The sequence below is a fragment of the Oryctolagus cuniculus genome, chromosome 16, assembly GCF_051225735.1.
Source record: "Oryctolagus cuniculus isolate XC-2025 breed Fujian yellow rabbit chromosome 16, ASM5122573v1, whole genome shotgun sequence".
Lineage (NCBI taxonomy): Eukaryota > Metazoa > Chordata > Mammalia > Lagomorpha > Leporidae > Oryctolagus > Oryctolagus cuniculus.
The window spans coordinates 7,187,230-7,206,191 of record NC_142882.1 but is presented as its reverse complement, the minus strand read 5'-3'; the positions used below and the strand labels follow the sequence as shown (position 1 = coordinate 7,206,191).

Genomic DNA, 18,962 nt, shown 5'->3' with positions numbered 1-18,962 from the left:
CAGCCTAATATGATATCCTTCTTAGTATTTTTTGTTTGTTCTACTTAATACTTTTGGTTGAATAATATAATCACTACACAATTATTCTTAAGTGCTGAAACTTAACTGAAAAGTGATCACTGTTAAATATAAGAGTGGGAATAAGAGAGGGAAGAGATGTGCAATTCGGGATATGCTCAAGCTGACTTGCCTCAAACGGTGGAGTTAGAAACATACCAGGGGATTCAAATTCAATCCCATCAAGGTGGCATGTGCCAATGCCATCTCACTAGTCCCAGTGATCAATTTCTGTTCACAACTGATCATAATGATAGGACTAAGAACCAAAGGGATCACATAAACAAGACTAGTGTCTGCAAATACTAGCTGATAGAATCAAAAAGGGAGAGAACGATCCAACATGGGAAGTGAGATACACAGCAGACCCATAGAATGGCAAATGTCCTAACAGCACTCTGGCCTCATAATCAGCCCTTAAGGCATGCGGATCCAATTGAAATGCCCATGAGAGTATTTCAGGCATGGAAAGCCAAGACACTCTGGCAAAAAAATAAAATAAAATAAAAACCTAAATGAAAGATCTCCACGGGTGAGATCCCAGTGGAAAGAAGGGGTCATCAAAGAAGGAGGTACCTTTCTCTGAAGGGAGGAGAGAACTTCCACTTTGACTATGACCCATTTAAATAAGATCACAGTTGGTGAACTGAAAATGCTTCCATAGCCTTGACAGCTCATGACAAAAGCCTCAGTTGATTACTGAGGCCATAAACAAGACTGCCAATTTGCTAAGTCAACAACAGGTGTCACTGTGCACTTACTCCTCATGTAGGATCTCTGTCCTTAATGTGTTGTATAATGTGAATTAACATTATAACTAGCACTCAAACACTATTTTACACATTGTGTTCTGGTGTGGGTGCAAACTGTTGAAATCTTTACTTAATTTATACTAAATTGATCTTGTATATATAAAGATAATCAAAAATAAAAAAAATGAATGAACTATCTATCCACCTGAAGGACCTATGAAAAAAAAAACATACAGCAAACTAAACCCAAGACCAGTAGAAGGAAAGAAATAATTAAAATTAGAGAAGAAATCAACAACATTGAAAGCAAAAAAAAAAAATGCAAAAGATCAGCAAACCAAAGAGCTGTTTTTTTGTTTTTAATTATGTATGTATTTATTTATTTATTTATTTATTTTTGACAGGCAGAGTTAGAGAGAGAGAGAGACTGAGAGAAAGGTCTTCCTTTTCCATTGGTTCACCCCCTAAGCGGCCGCTATAGCCAGCATGCTGCACCGATACAAAGCCAGGAGCCAGGTGTTTCCACCTGGCCTCCCATGTGGGTGCAGGGCCCAAGCACTTGGGCCATCCTCCACTGCCTTCCTAGGCCACAGCAGAGAGCTGGACTGGAAGAGGAGCAATAGGGACTTAATCTGGTGCCCCAACCGGGACTAGAACCCAGGGTGCCAGTGCCGCAGGCAGAGGATTAGCCATGGCACCGGCCGGTTTTTTGAAAAAAATTACAAAATTGACACATCATTAGCCCAACCACCCAAGAAAAGGAGAGAGAAGACCCAAATCAACAAAAGCAAAGGTGAAAAAGGAAATGTAACTACAGACACAAGAGAAATAAAAAGAATCCTCAGAAATTACTACAAAGAGCTGTATGCTAACAAACTGGGAAAGCTAGAAGAAATGAATAGGTTCCTGGACACATAAGACTTACTAAACTGACCTTTGAAGACAGTAAACCTAAAAAGACCCATAACTGGGACAGAAATTCAGTCAGTAATAAAGACCCTCCCAACAAAGTAAAGCCCAGGACCAGATGAATTCACTGCACAATTCTGCCAAATATTGAAAGAGAAACTAACTCCAATTCTTCTCAAGCTATTTAAAACAATTGAAAGGCATGGAATCCTCCCAAATTCCTTCTATGAATCCAGGAGTACCTTAATCCCTGTATCTGGAAAAGACGCAATAGAGAAAGGAAATTATAGACCAATTTCCCTGATAAACATCGATGCAAAATCCCTCAACAAAATCCTGGCCAGTCGATTTCAACAGCACATCAGGAAGACCATTCACCCAGACCAAGTGAGATTTATCCCCGGTATGCAAGGATGGTTCAACATTCACAAATCAATCTATGTGATACATCACATTAACAAATCAAAGAACAAACACCATGATTATCTCAATAGATGTAGAGAAAGCATTTGATAAAATACAACACTCTTTCATGATGAAAACTCTAAGCAAATTTAGTCTAGAAGGAACATTCTTCAACATAATTAAGGCAATTTATGACAAACACATGGCCAGCATCCTATTGAATGGGGAAAACCTGGAAGCATTCTCATTGAGATATGGAACCAGAAAAGGATGCCCACTGTCTCCATTGCTATTCAATATAGTACTGGAAGTTTAGCCAGAGCCATCAGGCAAGAAAAAGAAATGAGAGGGATTCAGATTGGTAAGGATGAAGTCAAAATATCCTTATTTGCAGATGACATGATTTTATATATATAGGATAACTGAAAGACTCCACAAGGAGACTACTAGAACTCACAAAAGAGTTTGGTAAAACATCAGGATATAAAATCAATACACAAAAAACTAAGCCCTTGTATACACAGATAATGCCATGGCTGAGAAAGAATTTCTAAGATCAATCCCATTCACAATAGCTACAAAAAAGTAAATACCTTGGAAAAAATTTAACCACGGAGGTAAAATTTCTCTATGATGAGAATTACAAAACTCTCCAAAAAGAAATAAAAGACGATATTAAAAAATGGAAAAGACTTCCATGTTCATAGATCAGAATAATCATCGTCATCAAAATGTCAATTCTTCCAAATGTAATTACAGATTCTATGCAATACCATTCAAAATACCAAATACATTCTTCTCAGATGTAGAAAAGATGATGCTGAAATTCATTTTCAAACCTAAGAAGTCTAGGATAGCTAAAGCAATCTTGTACAACAAAAATACAACCAGAGGCATCGGAATACCAGATTTGAAGACGTACTACAAAGCAGTTATAATCAAAACAGCATGGTATTGGTACAAAAGCAGATGGATAGACCAATGGAAAAGAATAGAAACGCAGAAATCAATCCAACAATCTACAACAACCAACTTATATTCATTCAAGTAGCTAAAACCACTCCCTAGAGCAAGAACAGGGATTTCCACATGCAGAAATATGAAACAAGGCCCCTACCTTACACCTTACACAAAAATCCATTCAAAATGGATTATAGACCTAAATCTATGACCCAATGCTATCAAAGTACTAGAGAGCATTGGGGAAACCCTGCAAGACATCAGCCTAGGCACAGTGTTCCTTGAAAAGACCCCAGAGGCACAGGCAATAAAAACCCAGATTAACAAATGGGATTACATCAAATTGCAAAGCTTCTGTATGGCAAACAAACAGTGAAGTAAAGAAGCAATGAACAGAATGGGAGAAATTATCTGCAAACCACACAACTGATAAAGGATTAATAACCAGAATATATAAAGCGATCAAAAAACTCAACAATAGCCAAGCAAACAACCCAGTCAAGAAGTGGGCATAGCATGTACACAGTTCTCAAAAAATGAAATCCAAGTGGCCTACAGACACATGAAAAAATGCTCAGGATTACTAGCCATCAGGGACATGCAAATGAAAACCACAATGAGGTTTCACCTCACTCTAATTAGAATGGCTCTCATACTGAAATCAATAAACAACAAATGCCAGTGAGGATGTGGGGAATAAGGTACCCTAATTCACTGCTGCTGGGAATGCAAACTGGTAAAGCCACCATGGAAAACAGTTTTGAGATACCTCAGAAATCTGAATATAGCCCTACCCTAGGACCCATCCATCCCACTCCTTGGAATGTACTCAAAGAAAATGAAATCAGCAAATTAAAGAGAAATCTGCACCTGTATGTTTATTGGAGCTCAATTCAAAATAGCCAAGATATGGAATCAACCTAAATGCTCATTAACCAAAGACTAGATAAACTATGGAGCCGGTGCCACAGCTCTCTAGGCTTATCCTCCACCTGTGGTGCCAACACCCTGGGTTCTAGTCCCAGTTGGGGCACTGGATTCTGTCCTGGTTGCTCCTCTTCCAGTCCAGTTCTCTGCTGTGGCCCAGGAGTACAGTTGAGGATGGCCTAAGTGCTTGGGCCCTGCAACCACATGGGAGACCAGGAGAAGCACCTGGCTCCTAGCTTCAGAACAGCATGGAGAACCAGCCACACTGCTCCAGCTGCATCGGACATTGGGTAGTTGAACCAATGGAAAAGGAAGACCTTTCTCTCTGTCTCCCTCACTGTCCATTCTGCCTGTCAAAAAAAGAAAGAAAGAAACTATGGGATATGTTCTGTATGGAAAACTATTGGCAGTTTAAAAGAATGAAATTTGGTCATTTACAACTAAATGGATGAATCTGGAAAATATCATACTTAGTGAAAGAAGCCAGTCCCAAAGGGACAAATATCACTATATTCTCCCTGATTTGTGACAACTAACAGAGCACCTAAAAGGAAACCTGTAGAAGTGAAATAGACACTATGAGAAGCAATTACTTGAACAGCCCTTGGCTTGACTGTCGAGGAACACTTTATTATTTCACTTTATCTAGTTCTTCATTCTTTTTTCTTCTCTACTTAATATCATTAGCTAAACTCCTTACCTAACCTAGAATTAATCATAAATGTATTATCAATTGAAAATAGATTCCAGTTCAAAATAAGAATGGGAATGGAAGAGGGAAGAGCTGTACAGATCAGCACACATTCACACAGACCTACCCCTAATGGTGATGCTAAAAATGTTCCATGGACTCCAAATCCCATTTAGCTGGGTGGCCCTGATCCCATCTTATGTGTAAAAGTGATCATATTAAGTATAGACTTGATCATATACATAGGAACATCAGACAAAGGGATCACATAAATAAGACCAAGTGCCTGATAATAACAATAGACTGAATTACAAAGAAGGGAAAGTTCCAACATGGGAAACAGTCCACACAGCAGACTCATAGAATGCAAACACCCTAAACAGCACTCTGACCTCAGAATCAGCCCCTGAGGCCTGACTGAAAACATGATGACAGAATTTCAGGCATGGAAAGCCAAGACATAGTGGCAAAAATGGTTCTGCATGAAGGATCTCTGTGAGTGAGACCCCAGTGGAAAGAAAAAGCCATCAAAGAAGGATGTACTTTATGCTGAAGGGAGCATAGAACTTCCACTTCGCATATACCCCTGTACAAAAAACTGATGGAGTTTGTGAACTCAAAAGGCTTCTGTAACCTTGGCAACTCATGTCAAGAGCCTCAGGTGATCACTGACCTCATAGCTAAGAGGTCAGTTGTTAAATCAACAACAGGAGTCACTGTGCACTTGCTCCTCATGCTGGACCTCTGTCCTTAATGTGTTGTACTACAAGAGTTTCAGGACAATGCATTATACACATGAAAATGATTTAACTTGTCTAATATTTACACTGAAATATTGCAACTCTATTATAAAGCTGGCATTAATAGTAAATGAATAATGAATGAATAAATACACTAATGAATGAATAAAAGCAGCAAACAGGGGCAGACGCTGTGGTACAGCAGGTTAGCACCCTGGCCTGAAGCCCCGCCATTCCATATGGGGGCCAGTTTGAGAACTGGTGCTCCATTTCTCATCCAGCTCTCTGCTATGGCCTGGGAAAGCAGCAGAAAATGGCCCAAGTCTCTGGGACCCTGCACCAGGAACCCCTGGCTCCTTTCTTCAGATCAGTGCAGCTCTATCCAATGCGGCTAATAGGAAGTGAACTGAACAGATGGAAGACCTCTCTCCCTCTGCCTCTCCTCTTTGTAAACCCTTTCAAACAAATGAATAAATCTTAGGAAACAGCAAACGTGTAACTCATTTTATTAAAATAAGTATATTATCATGTCCACCAGGTGACAATGAAAACACAGAAATGAAAAGCAATGAAAAGTTTCAAGGAGAGCCTTTATCTGAGATCAGTTTGTGTTTGTGAACATGAAACCCAGGCTAAGAAATTTATACACAGTATTATTTTTGAAGAGAGGAGGATTGGGACCAGTGTGAGTGTGTAGTGGATATAACCACCACTTGTAACTATGACATCCCATGTGGGTGCCAGTTTATATCCTGGCTGTCCCACTTGGAATCCTACTCCCCGTTAATGATCCAAAAAAAAGCAGTAGAAGATGGCATAAGATGCTGACACTCAAATGGACAACTGAAATAATCTTGGTTTGGCAAGAACCAGCACTGGGCCACAGCAGATATCTTCAACGTCCATCACCAGATGGAAAGTTTTTCCTACTCTCCCTTTGTTTTCTATGAGTTGGTGCTTCAGAACAAATACATTTTAAGAGAAACATAAAACATTCATAATATGGTTACACTGTGTAATTTTTTTTTATAACATCACAATGCAAAATCGGTTTTATAAATCTTAGTTTCTAACCATAGAAAACTGCGAGAGACTTAAGAGCTATTCTTCAGAACATCTGTTTCCTTGGAAACCATTCTATCCCTTAATCCTTTCAAAGCATTCTTCTCAGGTCTAAAAAGAATAATGTAGCACTTGGGAACAAAGATGCAGCCCAGGAGCCCCGCACTGGAGCACAAGATGGAGAAGACCTCCACAGCCACCATGACCTTCCCCTTGGTGCTGTGGTAGACAGGCAGGAAGGTCACCCAGACACTGCAAAACACCAGCATGCTGAACGTCAGGAATTTGGCTTCATTGAAGGTGTCAGGCAGATTCCTGGCTAGGAAAGCCACAGTAAAGCTGGCCAGGGCCAAGGAACCCAGGTAGCCCAGGACACAGTAGAAGGCAGTGACTGAGCCCTTGTTGCACACCAGGATGATGTGGCCATGCTCAGAGTGTGCATCTGTGTCAATAAAGGGAGGAGAAGTCCCAAGCCAGATGGCACAGAGAGCCAGTTGGATCAGGGAGCAGATGGGAATAATGGAGTTAGGTACCCCTGATAGCAGCCAGTGTCTCATCCTTCTCCCTGGGGCAGTGAACTTGAAGGCCAGAAGCACAGTGATAGTTTTGGCCAGGATGGTGGAAACAGCTGCGGTGAATGCCACTCCAAACATGGTCTGCTGGAGGACACAGGTGGTTGTGTTGGGACGACCAATGAACAGTAAGGAGCAGAGGAAGCAAAAGGTGAGGGCAATGAGCAGGGATATAGCTGAGACAACGATTGTTGGCCTTGACTATGGGAGTGTCTCGGTGCTTCACAAACATACCAAGAAAAACAACTGTGAGGATAGAAAAGCACAGAGCTGTGCAGACCAGGGTCATCCCCAGGGGATCTTCAAATGACAGAAAGGTCACTTTTTTGTGGAAGCACTGGTCTCGCTCTGTGTTGGCATACTGAAGATCTGGACAGTTCACACATTGGTCCATATCTGGTGAGAAATGTAATAAACATCATCCCAAGTTCAGTTATTCTTGATTCACAAGTACCTTCTAGAATACCCAATGTAGCTAGTTTAGGCAAATAGTCCTTATTTGATGTGAAAGACAGCATATAAAATGACATATAAAATTATTGGCAATTATTTATGTCCATCTTCCTCATGTTAGCCAGTTAATACTTCATCTTCCTAAGTACCTTACATAATGATGAGTACATTCTCTTTTTCTCCTAACAAAGCCATAAGGGCTACTCTCTGAAACTATTCACGGTGCTTTAAAAACATACCTTAACCTGTGTTATTTTAACACCACAAATTCCTTCTTCATTGTTTCTTCGGATTGGAAACTGATGATCAAGATGCCAGAGGGTTGCATGTGTGGTGAGGGCTACTCTGCCCTTATACAGGGCACATTTTGCTGCATGCTCACTTTGAACAAGAGCAAGCAGCAGCCTTTGATTTTTAAGTTTTTATTTAATGATTGCATTTTTCATACATTCACCTTTAGGAATATAGGGGTTCTTTTCCATATACTCACCCTCCCACTCCCACTCCCATCACACCTCCTTCTTCCTCTTCCTCTACCATCTACTTCTTCATTATGGTTCATTTTTAGTTTGATTTCAAATACAGAGGACCAACTCCATGTTAAGCATAGATTTCAACAGTTGGTATCCACACACACAGACCACATATACAGCACAGTTTAGGAACAAAATTTGCAGTCGATTCTCATAGTACAACTCATTAGGGACAGAGGTCCTACATGGGGACTAAGTACACAGTGACCTCTGTTGTTACTTTAATGATTAACATGTTTATGTATGTATGATGTCAGTGATCACCTGAGGCTCTTGCCATGATCTGCCAAGGCTATGGGAGCCTTTTGTGACCAGAGACTCCATCGGTATTTGGACAGGGCCATACGCAAAGTGGTTGCTCTCTCCTCACTTCAGACAAGAGTACATCCCTTTTTGATGACCCTTTCTTTCAACAGAGGTCTCACAGAGATCCTCCATGTAGTCTATTTTTTACTGCAGAGTCATGGCTTTCCATGCCTGAAATGAGCCCTTCTTTTAATGGTGCTATTCCCTCTGTACTCTCATGGCCTATTCAACCACCCAATGGTTGCAGTCTTTGTTTTAGTGAGTATTCATTTATTAATAATTTACATGAAAGTCAGAGTTTCAGAAGGAGGAGGAGAAGCAGAATGGAGAGAGAGGGAAAGAAGGAGAGGAGGACAGGGAGAAAGAGACAGGGAGAAAGGGAAAGAGGTAAAAAGAGGAGGGGAATGATCTTCCCCCAGTGATTCACACCCCAAAAGACATTAATAGCTGGACCTCATCTGTTTTGAAGCCAGTAACTGGGAGCTTCTTCTGGGCTTCCTGTATTGGTGTGAGCTCTGAAACTTGGGCCATCTTCAGCTGCTTTCCCAAGCATCAGGAGAGAGCTGTATTGGAAGTGAAGCAGCTGGGACTGAAACTGCTGACCAACTGGGATGCTAGAATCCCAGCCAGAGGCTTAACCTACTATACCACAGCACCGGCCCCAGGTTCCCACTATTAATGTCATGGACTGGGAGATATACTTTGTGAATTTTGGTTGCACAGAAATCACCTAGCGATCTCACTAAAACATATCTCTTTAAGGTAGAGTCTGGATTATGTTATGATAGGGGAAAGCACTGATTGACAAACCACCATAAGAAGGCAAATGGTCAGGTTCTAGAGAAACACAGAACAGCTGTACACTTGATACCAGCTGGATTAGCTTTCACCCTTGAATGTTTTCATCAAAGAACACACTAGGATGCTGCCTGTAATCAGAGTCAGTCTGTAGACCAGCTTGAAACTTACTCCATATTTCCACTTTCCTGTCTTTTTATCCTTGAACATCAATTTTCTCTCCAGCTCTATCTGTACCCTCCTATTTTCAAAATATTGCTCCATTGATGACTGATGTCTCAACTTGCAGATTTCTTCCAATATTTAGTTAGTCTTACCTTTGTATATTTCATACTTTTGAGACATTAAAAGTGCCATCTTTTGTAGCTTTGGTTTCCAGAATTGGTAAGGAAAAGTAACTCCTTTGTACAATTTTGTATACCAGCACTACTTAATTCAATTATCAATTCACTGATTTCATTACACCATCCCAATATCACTTTAAATGATGCCACTTTTATATCTTCCTTTTTAGAAAGTTGAATGTCATTCTTTTTTGACAATATGCATGGAGCCGAACCTCCTGTGTAATTTTCTGTAGAAGTTGTGTTCTTTCATCAACTTTGTATCCAATCTTCAGCCGTAATTTCCATGTTTTGTAGCATTCTAAAATACTCTTCAGGATTGAAAGCTAATCCTTCTTTTTGTCATGTTTGAGTGGTTTTGTTCTTTGTTTACAATTCATAGATCACTTAGATTATATTAACTATTTTTCTTCAGTTATGCTAAATAATATTACAATTTTCATGTACTATAAACTGAATTAGATTTTATGAAACTCTTTGGGCATGATGTAGCCTATTTAAAAAATACTGTTAGTTTTAAATTGTTTGAGATTTCAAATGTATGAATTTATTTCAACAACAGTGTCTTACAATTTCATTTTGCTGAAATATCTGGCAGTATTTGATCCATCAACTTGAGATGTTCCCATAGAAGAAACAGGATTTTTCCATTTTTCCTGTTCTCCATAGGAGTTGAGAAAGGAGTTCATCTGAAAATTGTTGATCATAACTCAAGTATTGGGAATTATTTTAATAACTGTGAGGATATTTGGATTTTTCAAATATTGCTCAACATATTTCATAATATTTCTATCTGAGAATATCTGAATTTCTTCTATATTTTTCAATGTATCAGAATTAAATGATTAATAAGCTCTAATATTAGTATTTTTACATCTAAATAGACCCCTTCAGTGCTCTCTGTGTATACACACACACACACACACAGATAGAGTAATCTTACTGTTCACACTGTTCCATCTTGCTGAGGTTCATAAATCTTGTTTATGATCACCAACTTTAAATTCTTCCAATTTTTACTTACTTCAATTTCCTTATAATGTCCACATTTTATCTTCAAGGGCTTGTGCTGAATTTGCAGTCATTGACCTACCTTGGTATGCATACTTATTTTTTTAAAGACAGAGTTACAGAGGGAGGTAGAGACAGAGTGAGGTCTTCCATCTACTGGTTCACTCCCCAGATGGCTGCAGCAGCCAGAGCTGTGCTGATCTGAAGACAGCTTCAGAGTCTCTCATGTGTGTGCATTGGCCCAAGGACTTGGGCCATCTTCTACTGCTATCCCAGGCCACAGCAGAGAACTGGATCAGAAGATGAGCAGTTGGGACTAGAACCGGCGCCCATATGGGGTGCTGGTGCTTCAGGCCAGGGCTTAAACCCTCTGTGCCACAGTGCCAGGTCCACTATGCATACTTATTACCGTGTATGTCAGCTTGAGTTCTTTTGATATGAATTTTATAAATGTGTGTACATATGTAAGCATAAGAAGGTTCTTGAAGATTTATATTTTGAGCAGCAATGACTTTTGTCAAAGGCTAAGATTAGCCCCATTTATGATATTTGATGAGTATTATCCCCAGGATGATATACTCTATGATTTCTAAGATAGTTTTTCATATAACACACAGTTTGTTTAGAGTTGTGCTTTCTCACTCCAAGCATGGTGCACTTGAATTTGGTGAAAGTATTTTTACCTATACATGCACAAGGAACTCAGATATGAGTTTTCCTATACTGAATTAGCACATACACCACACTACTCCCATAGACCGTACTCTGTTGCCAGAACCTTTCATTATCAACAATAGGTTTCAAAAAATTAGAATGATACTAAATATATGGTACAAATAACTACTCATACAACAGAAGCAAAAACTGGAAAATCTTTATGATACATGTGATAGCATAGTTCTGATTCATGCAATAAATCTTAGAAATGCCACACTGTTTTATGGGGTGAATATTCTCCAAACTTGGTTTCTATTCATTTTTTACCATATGTATATCATCCTGAACTCCAACATGGTCTAAATTTCAGAGACATTCAGTCTTTTGTATGCTTTCATAAATAATACAGAGTGTATTGTGGAAAGTTTTATCCTTTTGTGGATTATTATTGATTACAAGGATTAATTGCTACCTGAGGGGGGGAAGACTGTTCTCAGCAGTCATATTCCACATACTTTCTTTCCATGGTAAGTTGATAATTTAAGAAACAGGTGGCAACTTCTCCAAGAGGCAGGCACTGACTTACCTGTCTGATTGGAAATCTCATTCCCAGGACAAGGTGTGCAATCAAAACAACAGGCAGGCTTTCCCTCCAGAGGGGTTTTCCTGAATCCAGGGCTGCAACTCACACTGCATACCGAGTGTGGAATCTGAGCGAAAATCAGATGAGTGTTGGTCGTAATTCAGACTATTACATAAGTTCCAAGTAGAGGGTTTTCAAGTCCTGCAAACCTGTTCACTGAAACTGTAAACATCTGTTTCTGACACAATGACAACATTCTATTTGATTTTCTTAAATAGATTCAAAAGACTTGCACGAACAAATGTGTGTACTGTCCATCCTCAGACACTAAAAACATAAGAAAGTATTTGGATTGGAAGTGGAGTGATTTAATGTCTCTAAGTGTCTTTCTAATAAGCCATACTGCACATACTCCCTTAGCAGTTGGGGGGTAACAATGTGTCATGTGAAACTTATGATCAGTCCTACTTACCTCTGTAATTCCTGTGGCCCACTCTATCAAATTCTCAGAGAGAGACAACTGTTCACTCTGTGAAACGTATGGGGAAAACCGTCCTACTTTAACCTTACGTCCAAAACCATATGGAAAATTCCAAAAGTTGAGAATGTCATATTCAGCTTCCAAATTTCTCTTCTGATTCAAATTTACTAGGTCACCAGCTGGATTGGTAAATTGGAGATTCTTCAGAAATGGGTGCAACTGAAAAAATGCATCATATTCTCATGAAGACTGCCCAAGTAATAACACATGAAACCCAGGTTAGAGAAAACCTCTCTTTGTCTGTAATCACAAATAAACAATAGAACCTGTTTAGGACCACCCAATGAATTGAAGTAAAAAAAAAAAAAACCTGATGAGAACTACATCAAGGTAAATATGATTTCACTCATTTTTCTACAAAAACAAGGGGAATCAAAAATATCTAGCTGTGAGTTTCAGACCATTTCCCTTTTTTTTTTTGACAGGCAGAGTGGACAGTGAGAGAGAGAGAGACAGAGAGAAAGGTCTTCCTTTGCTGTTGGTTCACCATCCAATGGCCGCCGTGGTTGGCACGCTGCTGCTGGTGCACTGTGCTGATCTGAAGGCAGGAGCCAGGTACTTGTCCTGGTCTCCCATGGGGTGCAGGGCCCAAGCACTTGGGCCATCCTCCACTGCACTCCCTGGCCACAGCAGAGAGCTGGTCTGGAAGAAGGGCAACCGGGACAGAATCCGGTGCCCTGACCGGGACTAGAACCTGGTGTGCCGGCACCACAAGGTGGAAGATTAGCCTACTGAGCTGCAGCGCTGGCCAGATTCAGACCATTTCCAATAGTACATTCCAAGCTGCCAATACTCATTTTCTCAGTGTACCTAGGAGAACTACCTGTAATAAAGTTACTAGAATAAAGAACTGTGCAAATTATATGAGATTCCTTATTTCATTGTAGATGAACATCCTCAGTGACATTTGAACCTGAAAATAATTACTGTACTGCTGAAGTTGAAAATGGAATAACACAGTCTAGGTATTTCACATGTCAAAATTAAATTGACAAAATTGGAGAGTATTTTTAAGTCACAGCATTGATGCTTATCCAAATTACCTGCCCACTTTTCATTGGAGTCCTTTTGCTAATGACAAATTACAGGCAGAGGCTCAATTTTTATCTTGTGTTTTGGAGAAAGGTTCCCAAGCTACTTGGATTGAACACCTGCAGAAGCTCTTAAGGGAATCACTTCAGGAGTACATGTCAACAATGGAAACCAAGTTACCTGCCAGGGAGAAAATGCCACCTTTGCCCCATTGTTCACTGGCTGCATTTCTACCTCTTGTAGAATCATCTCATGTATACTGTGGGCCACAGCATATACAGCATTGTATATGTTGTAACTCCCATCACTCATGGTCATATCAAAATGATGCGGAGGCAATGATTCCAAGGAAGCATTCAGTGGACAGTTCTGCAAAGTTTTACAGGATGTCCCAGTAACTGAGCAATTAAAAGCCAGCGACCAGAATCTGGAGAGGTAAGAGTCTTCTGGGTATTTGGAAGGGTTAGCTGTGCGAAGAAAGTTTTTGAAACCAGAGATCTCACTATGGTGGTCTGAAAAAATGAGGGTCCCATGGAATGAGTGGAACAGGAAAGGTTCCTCAGAACTGGCAAAATCCCATTGTGAAGTGGTGACCCAGACTTTCCACATCATTAACTCCCTCCATGAATGAAAGCTGGTGCCTATGAGTGACTCTGTGACACAGAAAAGAATCACCACATTTGCTGATGATTTTAGGATCTGTATATGAAACGTACTTTGGAATGAAGAAAGTGCCTCTTCAGTGGCTGGGATCAATTCCACAAAGTCTACACAGATGCCATTCTTCTGCAACTCTACTTTCAAATCAGTCATAAACTTAAATACCTTTTGGGAGGTCTGAGATGGCCAAACCCACCCAGGTCCACCCAAAGTGGAGCATCAAGGAGACCATGCCACGGGCCAGAGAAGTGTCTTTGGGGGCCATCTGATAGAGGGAAGGAAACTGACCACTGTCACTCAGAAGAGGTTCAAAAGGCTGAAGAGTCAGCTAAGGGAAAAGGCAAGAAATCTGTGTAAGGTTATTGTCATAGTGTAAAATATTATTCCTGAAAAAATTTAAGCAGATAATGGAAATGTCAAATTTTAGAATATTTCATTTTTCTCATGTCCCACTACATGAGATCTTCCTAGTTCATGAATCATTAGACTCACAGGTTGAGAAAAACATTTCTCCTTTTCACTCACCCACACCGCTGCTTCAGAAGAAATGTAGCTAATCCACAAAATCTCTGTGCGCATTCTCTTTAGATCACATACTGTGTCAAATGTATAAGGTCTCTGTCACTTTAATTTTTGGTTCTAAGGAAGGCACCTAAGGTGATGTACTTTATCCCACTTTTTCACTACACACTCACCTGTGGAATTTTGTAGAGTTCCAGCAGTGTCCCCATTTGGACAGCAGTGCTGCTTTCTGATATTACAGCAACAGACTTGCTCTGTTTCCTACATGTGTAATTAGGAATGTGCTTTTCCAGTCCCGCAAGCCAGATGAAGGGGTTCTCCATCACAGTTATATGACTGTGCATGACATTGTGGAGACCAAATCCCAAGGTCATGTTGGGTAAAAGATGGGGGTTTTTGTTGATCTCCTCAATAGCGAAAACCAAGGCCAGAGCATACTGGTAGTTTTTGGACTGAAACCTGCATGAAAGGCACAAGGATCTTTAAGGGAAAAGCCTCCAATCCAGATTATCTTCAATTCTGTGATTACTGTGACAGATGGATTGGTCATGGCCAAAAATTCATATGTTCTAATCTGTATGTGTAGATTTGCTGAGTACAGAGTGTGAACTGTTGTATTTGTAGGACACATGTCCTCACCAGAACCAAAGCTGCTACCAACTTTTACTGGTTTCCAAGCCTAAATGATTCTGAAAAATAAGATCTGCTTTTACATCATAATGTCTTGGGTATGTTATCCCATGGTTGTCCATGCAGCCAAAGAGCATGATCTTATTTTTGGATGCAGACCTCATCAATTTAAATCATCTCTGGCAACAGCTACCTCTTCTAAGCATTTGTATTTGATCCCATGGTTGTCCGTGCAGCCAAAGAACGTGATCTTATTTTTGGATGCACACCTCATCAATTTAAATCATCGCTGGAAACAGCTGCCTCTTCTAAGCATTTGTATTTGATATCTAGAGTAAATACTACAACAGGTTCTGGAATGCCCTCTATAAAGTTTATGCACACCTAGGAGTACACTCCAGTTGTCAAAGAAAGCATGACAAGGAATGGCACATCATCTTTAGCACTGCCTCTAAATGTTTCCTACATTCACAAACTAAAATATTTCTTCATCTTACCACATCATTAAGTGCTTCTTGAAATAGCAGTCATACAATCATAAGGCTGCAGGTTGTAATGGGAAGAGAGTAACTCACTTGAAGGCTATGTAATCTAGAAGAGGGATGATGTCATGGCACTGAAAATGGGAGTCTGTAATTGATCCTGAAAAATCTCTTCCCCAATAAACTTATCCATCAACCTCCATCACAAGCCATGAAAATAAAAATCGGGTTCAGAGCTTCAATAAGGGAAATAGTGAAAAGGGAGGAGCACTTTAGAGAAGCTGGAAACACTCCCTGGGTGAACATGAATCACTGGGCTATGATGCTTTACAATTATGCCAGTTATGCATTTAGAACACTAAACATATGTTAAAGTAAATCATTATGAGTGGTATCAGTATTTACTCCAAACAGGCCTTCTTCACTCAAGTTTTCCTACAATTTTGAATATAAATAGCCTTCCATGCAAAGAAAATGATGCGTTTCTACTTTTTAGGATCTGACATTTCACAAAGAATGTAAATGAGGAGCCCCTTGAATTTATTTCTGATGTCCTGTGTGTTGATTCCTCATGAATAGACTATGTCATGTACACTGCTTGCTAAGGGTCACTGTGTGCTCCAGAGGAAGTGACAGTTTTTCAGTTCTTGGTTCTTGCTGCAACATAATATGTATATATGTATTCACATTACATACATATTCTCTCTATATATTTATACATAGGTATACCATGCATACAGTTGCTATATATATATATATATATATAGTGTTTTATGTATATATAGTTTCTATACATATTTGTTATCCAAATATGTCATTCATACTTTGTAGAATCAGGAAATTTGAAAATCATTGCTGTGAATCAAATAAAATTCAGTTTTGCATTTCATATATCTGTTTCTCTCCTCATTACTATGACACTTCCATTATTCCGCATCCTCTCATTTCTTTCTCCAGCTGCTGCCTTGTACCAAAATGTCTAGATGGCTCCTGGACACACTGGAATTTGTAAGAGTTTATCTCTTTTATGCTGTGTTCTTTATCTCTAAAAACAGTTTTTCAGTAACTGTTGTATATTCTAAAGTTGGTGAATCTAACATTGGAGGGTACAGTGCCTAAATGTATTAACGGCTCAGTATTTCTTGTTTTTCCAAGTATCATCAACACAGATATTTTCCCTGGGTTTATTAAGATTTGATTATGATCTCCAGTTTGCATGGCATACATCTTGGAGGAACTTGGGCTCTATTCATAGCCTCTTTTCCTACTACTGGAAAGTCACTATCTCCTGGTCTCCATCATTAAGGGTACACTTAAATGATGTGCTGCATGCATAACCATGGGGAATACTACTAGTAGTAATAAATATATATTTCATAAGTGGGATGCCATGTGCACGTATCAAAGAATGTGAATTTATAAAAATCTATGTGAAGTGAATAATATTGCTATGCCAAGCTAGTATCCATTAGATTTTTTCTGCAGAGATCTTTGGACAAATGCCTAAAATACTTCATCAGTTGCATTTCCTTGGTGGCACCAACTATACTTCTCAAATCCATTGGCTTTAATGGTACTGAAATGATCTATATCCTAATACCTACCTTCTATCAAAGTTCTATGCAGCTGCAACCTACTTCCTGTGGCCTTACAGTAGAAACCAATTAGAAAATTGGCACCTTCATAAACAGGTTTGAAGAAAACAGTCCTACTGTCTTACAAGATACTATATTCTGTAGGCATGAAATTTATATATACTATATATATATATATATATATAAAATGAAACACATATTTAGCTACAAATAAAGTACCTTTAAGAGGGGCAGAAACAGAATAATCCCCCTTAAGAAATCTATTTTGCCCAGAAAAGGCAGAATCAGGGAAAAATTGCAAATGTAGTAGATTACAACCATTGAAGTTCTTATGGGTATATTCATCAGTAAAATATAATTACTATATTTGTGCAAAGGTGTTGCCCTGAGATTACTTTTATATAGAAAAAACTTTTTGAATCTTTTCTCCTTTACAACTGTAGAAGAAATGAAGTGTTCTCATGGCCCCAAATCTAGTACATAGCAGAAAAGAGTGTGAGCACGTGTGGAAGAGCTCATGTAACTCAGATTTGTTCATTTCAGTGCATGGGTTCTGTAAGAATCTGCTACTGAGGCACAATAAGCCCCTGGGCTGATGAACCTGGACAGGGAAGGACAGGAAGATACCAACCGGACTCTGGTTCCTCCTCTGATGAGACACCATTTCCCTGAACCATCCATGGTGCCAGGCAGAAAGAAATGTCTTCCTCATGCCCCGAATCAATTACCAGCAGTTTTTAGGAGGGACAGAAGATGGACATGGCAGGGATACAGAACATATTTGCCTAAAGAATTGCAGACCTAATAACAAGTAGGTAATATGTGAATTAATGGAAAATGATTATGGAAAGGAAAACTTACCATCTGAATCTGCGATATTTGCTGAACCTCATCATGGTTCTGAGAACCTCATATGTGTAAATGTGCAAAAAAGCAGCAATCTCAAAATCTCCATCCTTGTAAAAACTCTGTTCCATCTGGGAATAGCAGTCGGGACCATCCTGACAAGTCACAAGGAGATACAGCTGCAGAAAGAGCAACAGAAAAATCAAAGGACACATCTTCAAATGTGTAAAACCCTAGGACACAACAGCAGTGAACATGCAGGGTCATGCAAGTGCATACATAGAGCATGCGTGTGTGTGTGTGTGATTGCTTGAAACTAGCCACTTTAATACTGCTCCATCTGACCTCTTTCCAACAGCTGTCCACTCATCCATGGGGGAATCTGATACTTTTCCTGCCCTGAGGCTCTGCAGTTCAGGTCTTCTGTCCTGGTGAAAAATAAAAGAAGAAAAACATGTTTGTGAATCATCCTCCTTGCCCCAGGTGCCAGGCTTTCCTCCAAGTCCATGGAGACAAAGATTCAAGGAAGAAACCCCCGATAGTTACATTTGTTGCAAGGGTTTGTCAATAAACCTCTCCATGAACTTTTTCCAATTATGTACTGGGATTGCATCAGAGGGCATAAAGGGAGGCATCAGTCAAGGCTTTCTGTAAGGATTCAGACAAGAAAATTCCAGTATCACACAATACAATGTCCCAAAGTGCAACAGGGCAGCCTCCCTCAGCCAGTGTTCTGGGCAGCCACACATCGCTTTGTTAGCACATAGACCTCAAACCAATCCTGTTTACAGAGATACCCATTAGGACATGTGGTTTTCAATCAGTGTGGAACCAGTAATCACCCTGAATTCAGATATTTTCATTCTGCACGTCTAATCACTTCATCTTTAGTTG

General features: G+C 39.7%; 1 pseudogene; it reads right to left on the bottom strand.

The window, feature by feature from the left end:
* LOC127488281 (vomeronasal type-2 receptor 116-like) overlaps positions 1-18,962 on the bottom strand; it is a 90,029-nt pseudogene that overhangs the window by 47,363 nt on the left and 23,704 nt on the right.